We start from the raw sequence: 17180 nt of genomic DNA, 5'->3' as shown, positions 1-17180 counted from the left end.
CAAGAAGATTGAGAAGACCGTTTTAGCACGCAACAACGAAGAAGAGGAAGCATACGTTTATCTTGTGATTCTTTTAATTTGTTGTAACTCTGGATGCTAGTTTTCTTTATGATTTGAACCTTAATACTCTTGTGACGTACTTCATTATTTATTAAGTATTTTTATTAGTTTTATATCGTTGTGTTATTATCATGCTTTTATATGAACCCATGGTGACGATGAGTTCTATTATGGGCTAATCGTGGGATCCTAGAGGATCCTTGGTATGTGGTGATTGTATGATATCTAGTATAGGTTGTGCTTATTTGACTTATATGTGTCGCGAACATGTAAGATAGCCTGTTAATCTCTTGTGAAGCGATAATGAATCTTGAGATTTAGAACTTGCCATGCTAGCATATGTTCATATATTATATGCATGATTAGTGGGTAACTCTAACCGTTTTACTTGCCCTGTGTAATCATCATAAATAACTTGTGCTTAAATCGTTATGTTGTCAAATTCTGTAGACATATAGGGTCTCAACATAATTGATGCCTATTCAACTTCTATCTTAATTGTGGATGCTTGGTAGACTGGTATTCGTACAACGAAAGTTGGCGTTTATCAGTTTCGTGTTGTTCGATGAATATCATCACCATTACATGCTAAGGTTAATGACAATAACTATTGAATGAAGTAGTAATGAAGTCATGATCTCATGAGTGTTTAATATTTTTAATTTAAGTGTTTAATTCTCGTAGTAATTATTAGTTAACCAACCTTAATTGTTATTGTCTTGACATTGAATAATATTCATACATTGATGAGTAAGTGTTAATTAGATATAATTAATCAAAGTCTATGTGGGAACGAACTAGAAATCATTCTATATTACTTGCGAACGCGTATACTTGCATGATTTATTTAGCGCATGCTTTGTGCCTAACAAGTTTTTGGCGCCGCTGCCGGGGACTCGGTCTTAATTTGTTTAGTTTATGTACTTTCCATCAGTGGTCATTAGGATTCCTTGATTAAGACTTGTTACTTACTGCTTCCGGTTGTGTTTCAGGTACTCTAGCGAGCATTTATGCAAACACGTTCTCGCACCCGCAAGAGAAATTTGGATAAAGCTGAGGAGACATATACAGCTCTTGACTTTCCGGAGAAGATAGTTTTTGAAGATTCAGATAAAGGGAGTGAAAAGAAAGAACCTGAAATAATGGGTGATCGTGTAGTTCAAGCTGATCCAGCTCTTATGGAGTTTTCTCGGCCTAAAATTGATGACATTCAGTCAAGCATCATTCATCCGGCTATTCAGGCCAATACTTTTGAAATCAAGCCGGGCACTATTCAGATGGTGCAGAATTCTGTTTCTTTCGGAGGTGCTACGATTGAAGATCCCAACATGCATATCAGGAATTTTGTCGAGATCTGTAGTACTTTCAAATATAATGGTTTTACTGATGAGGCTATCAAGCTGAGGCTTTTCCTATTCTCTCTGACGGAAAAAGCTAAGGACTGGTTACATTCTTTACCAGCTGGGTCCATCATTACTTGGGAATATCTTGCGCAAAAGTTTTTGGGGAAGTTCTATCCAATGGAAAAAACTGCAGCTATGAGGAGTGGTCATACTCAGTTTGCGCAGCAACAAGGAGAATCTATGTGCGAACTATAACACCCTCCAAATCCGGGGTATAGATTTGGGGCATTATTAACAACAATTACCAACTATACCTGTACAAGCGGAATATTAATATAATAATTACCCCGAACTATCACTACTCAGGATCTTTTAAGGGTTGAGTTTGGAAACAAGAATCATGCACTACTCTTTATTACAAACCCAACTAAATAAAACCTGTCTCAAGAACTCTCTTTATTACAAAACTTTATTCTATCTACAGTTTCACTACGCAATCTTTTATTCAAACTACACAAAAATTTTATTCAACCCAACATTACTACTTATCCTGCTACACCTGATCTGGCAATTCAAAGCTCTCTTCAGGAATAGGAAGGAATACTCTTGGTATAAGAGGGTCCCGCTGCTTGACTCGCTTCTTGACTATGCGGGTTCTGATGGGTTTCATTCTCTACCTTAACTGTAAAACAATAGGAGTGACAATAAAAGAAATGAGCCAAAATTGCTCAACAAGCCTGCAACAATATATATATATATATATATATATATATATATATATATATTATAAAGAGAGAGAAATAAATGAACCAATAAGCTGCTGGTTTGAACAACCATCTGTATCTGTATATGATAATAATTTGCCAATGATGGCGAGTGCCAAATGAACAAGACTGGAAACAAGAACCAACATATGCACTATAATCTGCTGATCAGTCAGAATATAGTGCGGATCTATACCCAACTGCATAGACCCAACCAACATAAGGAGTACTCAGGCAACTATGGCCTATTAATTAATGGTCTGGGAAAAACCCAGCCTTTATAGTAACCATCCAGTCCAAGGCTGAGCATCCGGAACAATCGGTATGCTATTGATATATCCCAACACCAGGATATACCAGAATATATGTAGGGTAAAAGAATTGAAATATGAACAGGGAATTCAATAAATTGGGTAAATCAAGAATTGAAATGAAACTGGAACAAGTAATAATAAATGGACAACAGTGTATATGAACAATGATTATCAAAGAGAATTGATATGATAGAAAAGAAATATAATTCACTATTCTGAATTTAGAATAGGGGAAAAACTTGCCTTGCGCGTACTTAACCTGGTTTAACTCACTGTCTTCTGACCCTAGCTTGCTCTGCCTTGCTAACACTGAACAAATCATGGAAAGATAGGTGTTTAGATAATTTACTACATACGTGTATCTTGAATTGATATCACGCAACCTTATCAGTCTACCCATGCGTTTCTATCTGACTCGCATATATATATATACATACATTTATACAGCACATCTATTCATATAATCACATAAAACACGTAGCACGTAAAGCACATAATTAATTTCTAGATTTATAATTATTTTTAGAATCAATTCTGGGCTTATACCTGCATTACTAGTCGTATCTGATTTTATTATAATTTTTCGGGATTTATTCGGCTCAATTATATCCCTACTAGGACCTACGAACTATCAATTATCACCAAACCACTCTTTTTCAGAAGAAATTATAACTTACAACCATTTTTATTGGATTTGTCTCATTTTTCTGAGTCTAGAGGTCTTCGTTTCACTCAAATCGGACTAACGGTTGAATTGTTATGAAGTAAATACGGATGATTTAATTTATTATTCATTATAAATAATTATTACAACCTTTTAAATCCTAAAATAATTTTTACATAATTATTTAAGAAAAATCAAAGTCAAAAATAATTTTTTTTATAATTTTTGGAGTTAAAATGAAGAAGTTACGATTTATTAAAAATTATGTGATTAATTATCGAAATAATTAATCACTTTTTAAATATTGAATAAATAAATAACTAATAAATAATTAATAATTGCTTATTTAATAATCTAAAATAATAAATCTCTACTTATCAGGATTAATCACAATTTATTATAATATTTATAACTTATCGATATTTATTCGATTAGATCGATTATTTACAAATAATCAATCGATTCTATTAACGGATACGCTATTTATCGAATATCTACTATGTGCTCGAATTATAATCTAACTCAACGATTAATTACTAGTATAAATACGAGCTACTTGCAATCCTCACATAATTATCGAACTATTACATTATTACTGAAACTTATACGATTCGTTAATCAATTAATTATCGGTATTTAATTATACGATACAAATAATCACTACAATATTATTCGAATAACTATCGCTCGAATAATAATTCTCATTATCGAATCATTACTCGTAATAATAACTAATTATCGAATTATTAATCATATTATTTAATTATTTTTAATCCTTATTTATTAATTAATTACCTAATTATTAATTAATTACCTAATTATTAATTAATTAGATAACTAATAAATAATTAGATAAATAATTAAATAATAAATTAAATAATTAAATTCGAATTTATAAATTAATAAAATAATTTAGAAATTAATAATACTATTTTTCAGAATATAAAACTAATTTTTAATTAATTATTAGAATTTTTAAAACTGATTTTCTGATTTTAGAAAATATAATAAATAATTAATATATCAGAAACACAACACAGGTTTTCAGATTAAGGTTTTTAGGATCAAACCCGGGTCGAAACCGGGTTGCAACCGGGTCGTCCCCAACCCAAACGGGTCGGGAAGAACACCGGCTGTAATTCCAGAATCCGACGCCGGCGGACTGATTCCGGCGAGACGAAAAACATGGCCAAAACGTTCGATTCCAGGCACGTTCTTCCCCGTTCTTGTTCCACAGCAATCACACGTCGTTCCCTTCTAATTCTCCTTCCTCGTTCATCGACACAGCAGCCGGAAAACGAAGAAACGCGGCGGCGGCGGCTAAACTCCGGCGAGCTCGAAACGGACATCAGCAAACACAAACCCGGTACCAATCGACAGGAAAAACGACGATCTACACGACTATGCTAACAGAATCATCAAACAATCCACAGAAATCAAAACCCGAATTCAAGAATTAAACCCGAAAATATAAATTTCTATTCAATCAATCAAACACGAAAAACAATTACATAATTGAAAACTAGAGATCATAAGCTTCAAAACGAATACTCACACGCTCGATTTGGACTCCGGATTCATTATCAAAATCGCCTTTGATCCTCCTGCTCTGTTCTTCACAAACCCTAACCCTAATTCCCTTTTCTGATTTTCTTTTTATTTTCTGATTTTTAATTATAATTAACTGATTTAATTAATAGTAATTCAGGTATTTATATTTATGAAAATAATACCCCTAAGTAAAATTAAGGGTCTAATTACACTCCTAATAAAAATATTTGGCCCCAATTTTTATAATTTTTGGGTATTAATAATGAATTTTTAAATATCCAATAAATACAAAATAAATACTAAAAATTCCCAAAAATTGTGAAAAATACAAAAATAGAAAGAAAAATGATATATGATAATTTCATAATCATATAAAAATAAAAATGTGATTTTTGTGGGGTTTTTGGTACCCGAAGGGGTCCGGAAAAGTCGTTTTTCGCGAAAAAGGTCAATTTGTAAAACGTCTAGGGGTTCAGAATAGCGATACGGTATAGGGCATTTTTGGCAAAATAGGGCCAATGATTTTGTTTGAAATACGGGCTTTTAAAACATAGTTTTGCTCTGTACAGGTTTTGATATAATATATATAACTGACGATAGAACGCTCAATAAATATCCAAAACACGTTTGGATCAAAACAACCAACACATAACACATAGCAGTTAGGGTTCAACGACTTAACACATTTAATCACATAATAATATACATAATTTATTATTATTATAATATAATACAAGCGTAATTCCTTGGTCGTTACATTCTCCCCCCCTTAACAAGATTCTGTCCTCAGAATCTAATTATGCAAATAACTGAGGATACTTTTCTAGCATTTCACTTTCAAGCTCCCAGGTTGATTCTTCAACCACTGGGTTTCTCCATAAAACTCTCACTAATGACACAGACTTATTTCTTAATACCCTCTCTTGCCTATCTAGAATTCTTATTGGCTGTTCTACATATGACAAATCTGCCTGAAGTTCTACTGGTTCATACTCTATTACATGCCTTGTATCAGGATTATACCTCTTAAGCATAGATACATGAAATACGTTGTGAATGTGCTGCATATAGGGTGGTAGAGCTAACTCGTACGCAACCTTCCCAATTTTCTTCAAAATCTCAAATGGTCCAACGTATCGTGGCTTCAATTTCCCTTTATTGCCAAATCTGGTCAATCCTTTCCATGGCGATATTTTGAGCAATACGTGTTCTCCTTCCTGATAGTCCATATCCTTCCTGGCTTGGTTTGCATATCTGCTTTGTCTGTTTTGTGCTGCCTCGATTCGTTTTCGAATAAGATTAATCTTTTCTTTTGTCTGCTGAATTAATTCTGGACCCAAAATCTTGCGTTCTCCAACTTCATCCCAATGCACGGGTGATCTGCATTTCCTCCCATATAATGCTTCATATGGTGGCATTCCAATACTGGCGTGATAGCTATTATTATAAGAAAATTCCACTAGGGGTAAATGTTCATCCCAACTGCCTTCAAAATCGATCGCACAAACTCGTAGCATGTCTTCAATCGTTTGAATTGTCCTTTCACTTTGGCCGTCAGTTTGCGGATGATAAGCTGTACTCATATTCAACTTCGTTCCTAGACATTCTTGGAATTGTCTCCAAAATCTTGAATTGAAACGAGGATCTCGATCCGATACAATTGATACTGGTACTCCATGACGCATCACAATTTCTTTGAGATACATGTGCACTAATTTGTCGAGCGAAAATCTTTCATTAATTGGTAGAAAATGTGCCGACTTCGTAAGTCTGTCAATGATTACCCATATCGCATCATGATTTGCCCTAGTCCTCGGTAGTCCTACCACAAAATCCATCGCTAAATGTTCCCATTTCCATTCTGGAATGTCTAATGGTTGCAATAACCCACTCGGACGTTGGTGTTCTGCTTTAACTCGCTGGCATGTGTAGCATTTACTCACCCATTCTGCTATCTCCTTCTTCATATTCGGCCACCAAAAGTTTTCCTTCAAATCGCGATACATTTTCGTGCTTCCTGGATGAATGGAATACTTCGAATTGTGCGCATCTCGCATAATTTCTTCTTTTAATTCTGCCACGTTAGGGATCCAGATTCTTGACGCAAAACGTAAAATTCCTTCATTATCTTTCTGAGTTGTACTCTCTTCTCCTGTTAAGTTATCGTCTTGACTCATCACTTCTTCTTGACAACGGCGAATCTTTTCCAGCAATTCTGGTTGGAAAGTCATAGCGTAGATAGTTTCTGCAGATTCATTAGGAATACGAATTTCGATTTCCAATTTGTCGAATTCCCTGGCCAATTCTTCGCATGAAGTCAACCGATTCAATCTTTCTTTTCTGCTTAGCGCATCTGCTACAACATTTGCTTTTCCTGGATGATAACTGATTGTAACATCGTAATCTTTAATCAATTCCAGCCATCGACGTTGTCGCATGTTTAGTTCCTTTTGCGTGAAGATATACTTCAGACTTTTATGATCCGTGTAGATTTCACATTTTTCACCGTACAGATAATGTCTCCACAGCTTCAATGCAAATACAATTGCTGCCAATTCCAGATCATGCGTAGGATATTTCTGTTCATGAGGTTTAAGTTGTCTCGACGCATATGCAATGACGTTACCATGTTGCATCAACACACATCCTAAACCACGATATGAAGCGTCACTGTAAATAACAAAATTTCCTTGCTCGTCTGGCAGTACTAATACTGGTGCCGTTACCAACCGATTCTTCAACTCTTGAAAACTTTCTTCACACTTACTATTCCATTCGAACTTTTCACTTTGTCGAGTTAACTTGGTCAGCGGTGTAGCTATCTTCACAAAATCTTTGACAAATCTTCGATAATATCCGGCCAAACCTAAGAAACTTCGATCCTCTGTCGGCGTCTTTGGTCTTTCCCAATTCAACACGGCTTCAATCTTTGCTGGATCAACTTGAATGCCTTCTCTGCTGATGATGTGCCCTAAAAACTGCACTTCTTTCAACCAAAATTCGCATTTGGAAAATTTTGCATAAAGCTGCTCCTTCCGTAATATTTCCAATATCGTTCTTAAATGCGCTGCATGCTCTTCTTCCGTCTTTGAATAGATCAAGATGTCATCAATAAATATAATGATAAACTTATCCAAATACTTCTTGAATATTCGATTCATCAAATCCATAAATGCTGCAGGTGCATTCGTCAATCCAAAAGCCATCACAAGAAATTCATAGTGTCCGTACCTTGTTCTAAATGCTGTCTTTGGAATAGCTTCGGCCTTGATCTTTAACTGATGATAGCCTGATCGTAGGTCGATTTTCGAAAACCATGCTGCTCCTTTTAGTTGATCAAATAAATCATCAATGCGAGGTAAAGGATATTTATTCTTGATAGTTAACTTGTTCAGCTCACGATAATCAATACACAGTCGCATACTACCATCCTTCTTTTTCACGAACAATACTGGCGCACCCCATGGGGATACACTTGGCCTTATAATTCCTTTGTCAAGAAGTTCTTGCAACTGCTTTGCTAATTCCCTCATTTCAACAGGTGCCATTCGATATGGAGCTTTCGAAATTGGTTCAGTCCCTGGCGTCAAGTCAATAGTGAATTCGATTTCTCGATCTGGTGGAAGTCCTGGTAATTCGTCTGGAAAAACATCAAGAAATTCACAAACTACAGGAATATCTTCAATCTTCAAATTTCCCTTATCAACATCCCGTACATAGGCTAAATAAGCTTGACATCCTTGACGTAGCAATCTTCTCGTCTGCATTATTGATAGGAATTTCTGCTTTTGCTTCTCACCTTTAAATATTACCGTTTCATTTTCTTCAGTTTGCAATTTCACTCTCTTATTCGCACAATCAATTTGAGCATTATTACTAGACAGCCAATCCATTCCTAAAATAATATCAAACTCCCCTAACCTAAAAGGTATCAAATCAACTGAAAAATGACATCTCCCTATCTCAATATCACAGCTCGGACATACTCGATCTACTGCAACCTGATCATTATTCGCTAATTTTATAACTAACACTTCATCCAACCACTGAATCTCACAATCTATCTTAGAGATAAAGGCTTCAGAAATAAAAGATCTAGTAGCTCCTGAATCAATCAATACTAAAGCATTTACAGAATTTACAGGGAGTGTACCTGCAACCACATTCGGACTCTGTACCGCTTCCTTCATTGACATGTTGAAAGTTCTTGCTCTGGGCTGATTTTGCTGTGGTAGTGGAGGTGGAGGTAATGCTAAAATTCTTGGAATACTGGCAGCCATTGCAATTCCTCTGCAGTCTTTGGCGATATGTCCATTTCTCCCACATTGGAAACAAGTAACTTCTGCCTTTCCCATTGGACATTCTCCAGAATAGTGTCCCCTTTGCTTGCACTTGAAACACGTAACATTTAGCTTGTTGCAAACTCCTGTATGCTTTCTACCACACGTTCTACAATCAGGTATAAGCGGTCGAATAAGCCTTTGCTGAGTTGGGGCAGGTAGTCGATTACCCATCCTCTGGTTGTTTTGTTCTGGTCTCCTAAAGTTTACTTTTCCTCGAGCTTGAAATCCCGGCCTTTTGTTGAAACGATTCTGAAAATTCCCTGGTCCTTTCTCTTTCTGAGCTGCTTCGCTTTCTCCTTCAATAATCATAGCCTTCTGAACAACAGCCGTATAAATTGTCAATTCAAACACAGCTACCCTGCTACGAATCCATGGTTTCAGTCCTTGCTGAAATCTCTTGGCCCGCTTCTCATCCGTATCCACCTGCTCTGGAACAAACCTTGCCAATTCAGTAAACTTAGTCTCATAATCCGCAACCGATAAGTTGTCTTGTTTCAGCTCCAGGAACTTGATCTCCATCTGGTTCTTCATAAAACGAGGAAAATATTTCTCCAAGAAAAGATCAGTGAATCTGTTCCAGGTCACCACACCTTCTTCCAAAGCTTTCTTTGATTCCCACCAGTAATTAGCTTCGCCTTTTAGAAAATAGCTAGCGAAATCTGTCTTCTGCTCTTCCTCAACCTTTACCAACGAAAAAGCCTTTTCCATCTCTTTCAGCCAAGCCCTCGCTTTTGTAGGATCTGTGGAACCCATAAATTCCGGTGGCTTCACCGACTGAAATTGCTTGAAATTAGTCGTAGGTGCTGCTGGTGGTATTTGATGTCCTGGATGAGCGGCTTGCTGTAACATCTGTTGCTGGAACTGCTGTTGCTGCTGTTGCATTTGTTGTTGCATCATCAACATCTGCTGTTGCATGAGATTAAACATCTGATCCATCTGTTTATTATTGTTTTGGCCATCGGTGTTTCCATTCGATGAGTCAGGCTGCGCTTTTCTCTTAGGTGCCATTTTTCTGGTAAATAAATAATGGTTCTTATTTAATAACAGTATATTAAACATATATTAAAACAGTCGATTTGAGAAAATAAAATAACTTATTAAATGACTGAATAGATAAAACAGTATGATATGTTTTAAATTTTTTTTTTTTTTTTTTTTACAACATGATCGTGAATAAAACTACATTTGTAAATATGCAATGGTACTGAAATAAATGTAAATGCTTAAATGACTGGAAATAAAATAAAGAAAACGTGCAAAAGATTATCTCATATATATATATATAGGTAGAACACCAGCTACATGTGTCAGTGCTTGATACAAAAACCTATGACATAACAGTCGTACTGCTACTACTATCAGTCAGAGTCAGTAGCTACACTCATACAATACTATACTGCCTCTATCTACAAAATATACATAATACAGCACTCATCGATCTGCTAATCTCAAAATCCTGGTGGTACATGGCTCAACTCCTCCTGCACTGCCTCTAGCACTGCCTCGGTAAGTCCCAATGCTCTGCGATATGCTGTCTCCGCACTAAGATCCTGCTGTCTCAAATCAGTAAGCTGCTGAAAACTAACCCGGTGAATATGATGTAGTCTCTCTCTCAGTATATAATCCGATCGTAATGCTCTGACAGGACCATCCGTCTGTGTCTCATACAATCCAAGGATCTCTCTACACTGGTTCTGCCATCTAATCCTCTCCTCCCTCTCTGCCTGAAAGCGCTGGTAAGTCATGGTATGATGCTCATGAAGATCAGTGCTGGAACCTCGAGAAGGTAATGGTCCATCTACCACGATCTCATCCATAAACTCTGGCTGAGGAAACTGATACACTTCTGGAACAGGTGCATAAATGGCTAATGGGGCAGGAAATAAGACAGGCTGCTCCATAGGCGCATACACAGGCGGCTCTGCCTCTGGCTCCATCGGTGGCATCTCTGGAATCTCAACTGGTGGCATAGGAATCTGAGGCTCTAAATCCTCCCACTGCGGAAGATCAACCATATCAGGAATATCAAACATCGGAAACTCTAATGATGGAATATCTGGTATCTCTGGCTCAACGTATGGAAAATAATCTGCAAAACCTGGTACCTCCGGGGGAAGTGGTATCTCTGGTGCTGGCTCAGGTGGCAATGGAGGTAAGACCTGCTCTGACACTGGGGCTACTACCTGTGCATCCACTGGATCTGTCTCGGTCCTCTCCGTAGATGATGATAAAGAAGCCATCTAATATACATAAAAATAATAACACAAAACAATCAAATCACAATCCTATAACTCATAACTTCTAATCACATAGACAAACAATCCTAACACTCTTACCCTCATCCTATCTTATTTTCCTATCTTATCTTAACCCTAACATTCTTGTTTTCCAAGGTCAATCCTAAGCTCTGATGCCAACTATAACACCCTCCAAATCCGGGGTATAGATTTGGGGCATTATTAATAACAATTACCAACTATACCTGCACAAGCGGAATATTAATATAATAATTACCCCGAACTATCACTACTCAGGATCTTTTAAGGGTTGAGTTTGGAAACAAGAATCATGCACTACACTTTATTACAAACCCAACTAAATAAAACCTGTCTCAAGAACTCTCTTTATTACAAAACTTTATTCTATCTACAGTTTCACTACGCAATCTTTTATTCATACTACACAAAACTTTTATTCAACCCAACATTACTACTTATCCTGCTACACCTGATCTGGCAATTCAAAGCTCTCTTCGGGAATAGGAAGGAATACTCTTGGTATAAGAGGGTCCCGCTGCTTGACTCGCTTCTTGACTATGCGGGTTCTGATGGGTTTCATTCTCTACCTTAACTGTAAAACAATAGGAGTGACAATAAAAGAAATGAGCCAAAATTGCTCAACAAGCCTGCAACAATATATATATATATTATAAAGAGAGAGAAATAAATGAACCAATAAGCTGCTGGTTTGAACAACCATCTGTATCTGTATATGATAATAATTTGCCAATGATGGCGAGTGCCAAATGAACAAGACTGGAAACAAGAACCAACATATGCACTATAATCTGCTGATCAGTCAGAATATAGTGCGGATCTATACCCAACTGCATAGACCCAACCAACATAAGGAGTACTCAGGCAACTATGGCCTATTAATTAATGGTCTGGGAAAAACCCAGCCTTTATAGTAACCATCCAGTCCAAGGCTGAGCATCCGGAACAATCGGTATGCTATTGATATATCCCAACACCAGGATATACCAGAATATATGTAGGGTAAAAGAATTGAAATATGAACAGGGAATTCAATAAATTGGGTAAATCAAGAATTGAAATGAAACTGGAACAAGTAATAATAAATGGACAACAGTGTATATGAACAATGATTATCAAAGAGAATTGATATGATAGAAAAGAAATATAATTCACTATTCTGAATTTAGAATAGGGGAAAAACTTGCCTTGCGCGTACTTAACCTGGTTTAACTCACTGTCTTCTGACCCTAGCTTGCTCTGCCTTGCTAACACTGAACAAATCATGGAAAGATAGGTGTTTAGATAATTTACTACATACGTGTATCTTGAATTGATATCACGCAACCTTATCAGTCTACCCATGCGTTTCTATCTGACTCGCATATATATATACATACATTTATACAGCACATCTATTCATATAATCACATAAAGCACGTAGCACGTAAAGCACATAATTAATTTCTAGATTTATAATTATTTTTAGAATCAATTATGGGCTTATACCTGCATTACTAGTCGTATCTGATTTTATTATAATTTTTCGGGATTTATTCGGCTCAATTATATCCCTACTAGGACTTACGAACTATCAATTATCACCAAACCACTCTTTTTCAGAAGAAATTATAACTTACAACCATTTTTATTGGATTTGTCTCATTTTTCTGAGTCTAGAGGTCTTCGTTTCACTCAAATCGGACTAACGGTTGAATTGTTATGAAGTAAATACGGATGATTTAATTTATTATTCATTATAAATAATTATTACAACCTTTTAAATCCTAAAATAATTTTTACATAATTATTTAAGAAAAATCAAAGTCAAAAATAATTTTTTTTTATAATTTTTGGAGTTAAAATGAAGAAGTTACGATTTATTAAAAATTATGTGATTAATTATCGAAATAATTAATCACTTTTTAAATATTGAATAAATAAATAACTAATAAATAATTAATAATTGCTTATTTAATAATCTAAAATAATAAATCTCTACTTATCAGGATTAATCACAATTTATTATAATATTTATAACTTATCGATATTTATTCGATTAGATCGATTATTTACAAATAATCAATCGATTCTATTAACGGATACGCTATTTATCGAATATCTACTATGTGCTCGAATTATAATCTAACTCAACGATTAATTACTAGTATAAATACGAGCTACTTGCAATCCTCACATAATTATCGAACTATTACATTATTACTGAAACTTATACGATTCGTTAATCAATTAATTATCGGTATTTAATTATACGATACAAATAATCACTACAATATTATTCGAATAACTATCGCTCGAATAATAATTCTCATTATCGAATCATTACTCGTAATAATAACTAATTATCGAATTATTAATCATATTATTTAATTATTTTTAATCCTTATTTATTAATTAATTACCTAATTATTAATTAATTACCTAATTATTAATTAATTAGATAACTAATAAATAATTAGATAAATAATTAAATAATAAATTAAATAATTAAATTCGAATTTATAAATTAATAAAATAATTTAGAAATTAATAATACTATTTTTCAGAATATAAAACTAATTTTTAATTAATTATTAGAATTTTTAAAACTGATTTTCTGATTTTAGAAAATATAATAAATAATTAATATATCAGAAACACAACACAGGTTTTCAGATTAAGGTTTTTAGGATCAAACCCGGGTCGAAACCGGGTTGCAACCGGGTCGTCCCCAACCCAAACGGGTCGGGAAGAACACCGGCTGTAATTCCAGAATCCGACGCCGGCGGACTGATTCCGGCGAGACGAAAAACATGGCCAAAACGTTCGATTCCAGGCACGTTCTTCCCCGTTCTTGTTCCACAGCAATCACACGTCGTTCCCTTCTAATTCTCCTTCCTCGTTCATCGACACAGCAGCCGGAAAACGAAGAAACGCGGCGGCGGCGGCTAAACTCCGGCGAGCTCGAAACGGACATCAGCAAACACAAACCGGGTACCAATCGACAGGAAAAACGACGATCTACACGACTATGCTAACAGAATCATCAAACAATCCACAGAAATCAAAACCCGAATTCAAGAATTAAACCCGAAAATATAAATTTCTATTCAATCAATCAAACACGAAAAACAATTACATAATTGAAAACTAGAGATCATAAGCTTCAAAACGAATACTCACACGCTCGATTTGGACTCCGGAATCACGATCAAAATCGCCTTTGATCCTCCTGCTCTGTTCTTCACAAACCCTAACCCTAATTCCCTTTTCTGATTTTCTTTTTATTTTCTGATTTTTAATTATAATTAACTGATTTAATTAATAGTAATTCAGGTATTTATATTTATGAAAATAATACCCCTAAGTAAAATTAAGGGTCTAATTACACTCCTAATAAAAATATTTGGCCCCAATTTTTATAATTTTTGGGTATTAATAATGAATTTTTAAATATCCAATAAATACAAAATAAATACTAAAAATTCCCAAAAATTGTGAAAAATACAAAAATACAAAGAAAAATGATATATGATAATTTCATAATCATATAAAAATAAAAATGTGATTTTTGTGGGGTTTTTGGTACCCGAAGGGGTCCGGAAAAGTCGTTTTTCGTGAAAAAGGTCAATTTGTAAAACGTCTAGGGGTTCAGAATAGCGATACGGTATAGGGCATTTTTGGCAAAATAGGGCCAATGATTTTGTTTGAAATACGGGCTTTTAAAACATAGTTTTGAGCTGTACAGGTTTTGATATAATATATATAACTGACGATAGAACGCTCAATAAATATCCAAAACACGTTTGGATCAAAACAACCAACACATAACACATAGCAGTTAGGGTTCAACGACTTAACACATTTAATCACATAATAATATACATAATTTATTATTATTATAATATAATACAAGCGTAATTCCTTGGTCGTTACACGAACCTTGGGAGCGCTATAAGGAGATGTTGAGAAAGTGTCCACATCATGGTATGCCTGACTGGATGGTGATCACTGGTTTCTACAATGGTTTGGGGGCCCAATCTTGGCCCATGCTCGATGCAGCTTCTGAAGGCGCCTTGTGGGCCAAAATCTATACTGAGGCCTATAATCTCATTAAAACTATGACTGTAAACGAGTATCAAAACCCAACTCAAAGGATGATGCCTGGGAAGGTAGCAGCTATTCTGGAAGTTGATGCAGCTACAGCTATTGTAGCGTAGCTTCAGGCACTGTCTATGAAGGTCGATTTTTTAGCCAACTATGGAGTAAATCAAATAGCTAGTGTTTATGAGCTTTGTGCAGGCTCTCATGCTACGGATCAATGTTCTCTTGTTAATGAATCTGTTAAGTATGCGAACAAATTTCAGAGACCGCAGCAGCCTGTGCCCGCTACTTATTATCCTAATAACAGAAATCATCCTAATTTCAGCTGGAGCAATAATCAGAATGTTGTTCAGCAACCATATCAGTAAGCTACAAGTAAACAGTTTACTCCACCTGGATTCCAACAACCTCATCAATTTGCTCAAAGGCAATCATATCCTTAACAAGGAGGTGCTGCTCCACCTTCTAGTGATGATTTTGAGGAGTTAAAGCTGTTGTGCAAAAGTCAGGATGTTTCTATCAAGACCTTATAAAATCAAATTGGACAAATAGCCAATGCCTTGCTCAATCGTCAACCTGGCACTCTTCCCAGCGATACTGAAGTGCCAGGCAGGAAGGAAGCTAAAGGGCAAGTCAAAGTTGTCACCTTAAGGTCTGGAAAAGTTGTTGATGCTGAAAAAGCCAAAGATGGAGAATTTGAAGTTGTAGATGAAGAAGGAATGCAAAAGGAGAAAGAGGGGGAATCAAGGAAGACTACTATTGACCACACTGTTCCTGAGGGTAATACAAGGGAGAAACAGCTCTATCCTCCACCACCTTTTCCTAAGCGATTGCAAAAACAAAAGCTGGACAAGCAATTTGGTAAGAAAATAGAGGTGTTCAAGAAATTTCACATTAACATACCTTTCGTTGAGGCTCTGGAGCAAATGCCTAGTTATGCGAAATTCATGAAAGATATTCTTTCAAGGAAGGTGAAACTGGATGATCTTAATACCATTGCTCTGACGGAAGAGTGTAGTTCTGTGCTGCAATAAAAGCTACCTCCAAAGCTTAAGGATCTAGGTAGCTTCACCATTCCTTGCACCATTGGCAAGTTGTCATTTGACAAGTGCCTTTGCGATTTAGGAGCAAGCATCAATCTGATGCCGTTGTCTATCTTCAAAAATATAAATTTGCCTGATCCAAAGCCCACCTACATGTCTCTACAATTGGCTGATCGTTCGGTTACATACCCACAAGGCATCGTGGAGGACGTGCTAGTAATGGTGGACAAGCTCATATTTCCTGTAGATTTTGTCATTCTGGATTTCGAGGAAGATAAGAAGATTCCCATAATCTTAGGAAGACCTTTCTTAGCTACAGGCCGTACCTTGATAGATGTGCAAAAAGGTGAACTCACTATGAGGGTGCAAGATCAAGATGTGACATTCAATGTGTTCAATATGATAAAATTCCCTACGGAAGATGAAGAGTGCTTCAAGGTGGATTTGGTCGATTCTGCAGTTATTTCAGAACTTGATCATGTGCTAAGGTCTAATGCCTTAGAAAAAGCCTTATTGGGGGATTTTAACAGTGAAGATGACGAAGGCAATGAGCAGCTACAATATCTAAATGCTTCTCCTTGGAAATGAAAGCTAGACATGCCATTTGAATCTCTAGGAAATACTGATCTCAAGATTGCTAAGGGAAAGCTCAAACCATCTATTGAGGAAGCACCTACTTTGGAGCTCAAACCATTGCCCGAACACTTGAGGTATGTTTTTTTAGGTGATGCATCTACTT

This window comes from Apium graveolens, chromosome 3 (assembly GCF_009905375.1).
Source record: "Apium graveolens cultivar Ventura chromosome 3, ASM990537v1, whole genome shotgun sequence".
NCBI lineage: Eukaryota > Viridiplantae > Streptophyta > Magnoliopsida > Apiales > Apiaceae > Apium > Apium graveolens.
The sequence above is the reverse complement of the archived record's forward strand: the minus strand, read 5'-3'. Positions refer to the sequence as shown.